This window comes from Lupinus angustifolius, chromosome LG16 (genome assembly GCF_001865875.1).
Source record: "Lupinus angustifolius cultivar Tanjil chromosome LG16, LupAngTanjil_v1.0, whole genome shotgun sequence".
Lineage (NCBI taxonomy): Eukaryota > Viridiplantae > Streptophyta > Magnoliopsida > Fabales > Fabaceae > Lupinus > Lupinus angustifolius.
The window spans coordinates 6,652,197-6,655,905 of record NC_032024.1 but is presented as its reverse complement, the minus strand read 5'-3'; positions in this window follow the sequence as shown (position 1 = coordinate 6,655,905).

Below are 3,709 nucleotides of genomic sequence, written 5' to 3'. Positions count from 1 at the left end.
TGCTCCCTGCAAGGTCATTGGCATCGACACAATTAGAATCAAGATGTTCGACGGAATTGTAAGGACGTTACAGATGTAAGGCATGTTCCAGAATTGAAGAAAAATCTGATTTCCTTGTAAACACTAGATTAAAAAGGTTATAGCTATAAAGGTGAAGGTGGAGCTATAAGAATATCTAAATGCATTATGGTTGTAATGAAAGGAAAGAAAGAGAATAGTCTCTATATGTTACAAGGAAACAATCACGGGTCTTGCTGTTGTCTCCTCAACATCTGATTCTGATGTCACCAAACTATGACATCTAAGAATGAGTCATGTTAGTGAAAGAGGTCTAGCCGAGTTGGTCAAACAAAGATTACTATGCGGTCAACAAGTTGGGAAGGTTGACTTTTGTAAACACTGTGTTTTCGGAAAATAATGTCGGATAAAATTCAATGCTGGAGTTCATCGAACAAGAGGTACGCTGGATTATGTACATTCTGACTTGTGGGGTCCTTCCCAACTACCTTCTCATGGTGGTAGCAGATACATGTTAACATTCATTGATGACTATTCAAGGAATGTGTGGATCCTCATTTTGAAACACAAAAGTGAAGCGTTTGTCATGTTCAAACAGTGGAAAACTTTGATCGAAAAGCAAACCAGAAGAAAGATCAAGAGACTGAGAACTGACAATGGTCTAGAATTCTGCAGCAGAGAATTCAGAAATTTTTACAATGATCATGATATTGTCAGACATTATACCGTGAGGCACACTCCACAGCAAAATGGACTTGCAGAACGAATGAACAAAACCTTACTTGAAAGGACAAGATGTATGTTGTCAGATGCTGGATTGCCAAAAGAATTTTGTGCGGAAGCTGTCAGCATAGCACGACCATTGGTTTTAAAACTCCAGAAGAGATGTGGTCGGGTATTCCGGCAAATTATGAAAATTTGAGGATATTTGGTTGTCCTACATATGCTCATAACAAAGAAGGAAAACTTAGATACAAGAGCATTGAAATGCATTTTTCTTGGATATCTTGATAGTGTGAAAGGATATAAGTTATGGTGGTCAAAGAAAAAAAAGTGCATTATTAGTAGAGATGTTACTCTTAATGAAGCTGAAATGCTAAAGCCTCATACAGAGTCATCAAGTAAAATGAAGATGCTAATATCTTGGAGAATGTGGAGTTTGAGGTGGAGCCAACAAAAGAAAAAACACTTAATCAAGAAGAAGAAGAAGTCCATGATGCATGTACTGATATTGTATCTCCCAAATACAACATTATCAGTTGGCTAGAGACAGACAAAGGAGACATATAAAACCTCCATAAAAGTATGGTTATGCTGATCTAGTGTCATACGCTATAAATATTGTTGATGATATCAGTAACTATGAACCATAGTCATATGAAGTAGCTATCAACAACAAAAAAGCTTTCAAAAGGATTTCTGCCACGACATAGGAAATTGAGTCACTTCATAAGAATCATACTTGGGTTCTTGTGAAGCGACCGAATGCTCAAAAGATTGTTGGATGCAAATGGGTCTTGAAGAAGAAGGAAGGAATCCCTGGGGTTGAAGATGCAAGATTCAAGGCTCGATTAGTGGCCAAAGGTTTTACACAAAGAGAAGACATTGATTTCAATGGAGTTTTCTCTCATGTGGTAAAACATAGCTCTATTTGCATCCTACTTGCAATTGTAGCTCAATTTGATCTAGAACTTGAGCAACTAGATGTTAAAACAACATTATGACATTGTGAGTTGGATGAAAGATCATGTTTGTTTGTTGAAGAAATATTTATATGGCCTAAAACAATCTTCCAGATATTGGTATCGACGATTTCACACCTTCGTGCTTGAAAATGGATATTCCAGAAGTGAACATGATAGTTGCGTCAACTACAAGAAGCTTGCAAATAAGTCATTCATATATTTGCTTTTATATGGTGATGACATGTTGATCGCATGTAACAACATGTCAGAAATTAGAAACTTGAAAGCTCAATTGAGCTCAGAGTTTGAAATGAAGGACTTAGGAGCTGGAAAGAAGATTCAGAGGGATAGAAAAGGAGGGACACTCTTTCTGTCACAGAAGATGTACATTGAGAAAGTGTTGGAACACTTTGGCATGCCAAATGCTAACGGGTCACTACTCCATTGACGAATCATTTCAAACTTTCAATGGTCTTGTGTCCACAAACTGAGAATGAAAAAGAGGAGATGTCAAGTCTACCTTATGCTAGTGCGGTTAGTAATCTCATGTATGTCATGGTATGCACTAGACCAAATATTGCTCATGCAGTAAGTATGGTAAGCAGATATATGACAAATCTTGGTAAAGTTCACTAGAAGGTTGTGAAGTAGATTATGCGCTACCTAAAAGGTACCACAAATATAGGGTTTTCATATGGTAAAGTCAAAGATGTTGGAAACAAGATCACTGGATATGTTGACTCGGATTATATGCTGGAGATCTAGATAAGCGAAGATCGCTCACCGGATATGTCTTTACACTGTGTGGTTGTACTATTAGTTGGAAAGCAACACTACAATCAATTGTTGCTTTGTCTACAACTGAGGCAGACTACATCGCAGTAACAGAAGCTGTAAAGGAAGTCATTTGGGAGAAAAGTCTAATTGAAGAGTTGGGTATACAACTTAAAGAAACACCATCTATTGTGATAGTCAAAGTGTTATACATCTGACAAAGAATTCAATGTATCATGAAAGAACTAAGCATTTTGATGTTCAAATGCACTTTATCATAGACATAGTGGAGAGAAGAGTTGTTAGAGTGGAGAAAATACTCACTGCAAATAATCCGGCAGACATGATGACGAAGCCAGTTCCAACTACCAAGTTTAGACATTGTATAGACTTGATTAATGTTCAGAATCTCTAGTGAACATGAATAATAGTAGCAAGAGAATAACTATGGTAGTCTTTTAGCTAAGGTGGAGATTTATTGAATATTGGCTAAAAGAGAAAGATGGTGAAAAGACTTTCTTGAGCCAAGCAAAAAAGAAGTGGCTAAAGATCATCTTCAAGAAATGGAGAATTTCCAGCCAAGTAAAAAGAAGCGGATATGGTTAAAATAATATTAATGTTCTTTTCCTTTGGCCACATAATCTTCAAGAGCTTTGGCTATAAATATGAGTGATCCATGACATTGTAAAACACACCAAATAATTAGCTTAGTGCTCTCTCTTCTTGTTCTAGTTGTGTGAGAAATACTTGAGTGAGAGTGAAATTGGGTGTACTTGTATTTTGGGAAGTGAGTGAAACACTTATTGTTCTCTTTTATCATAGTGAAATAATACTTGCTCTTCAGCTATGGACGTAGGCAAATTGCTGAACTATATTAAATTTTCGATGTTATTTTCTCTATTATATTTTTTTCATGGGTCTTCCATTCCATCATGCATCAAATGTGTATCTTTCATGCCCATAGGCATTTGCCAAGACTACATAATTTAAAGATCAATGCAGATTGAAATACAATTTACAACAATTGTTCCGAGAGTATTCAATGAACTTCCTAGTTTCCACTGCCAAATGGCTTGAAGCAGTAGCTGGCAAGAAAGCTCTTCCAGGCTGTCCATTTCCCCAAGAACCTGTAAATGTCCTCAATAAACAAACACTCAATTCACCGATTAAGGAAATCAATTAATTGCTTTGTTTTAATAAAAATATATATAAATAATTACAACTATTATTCA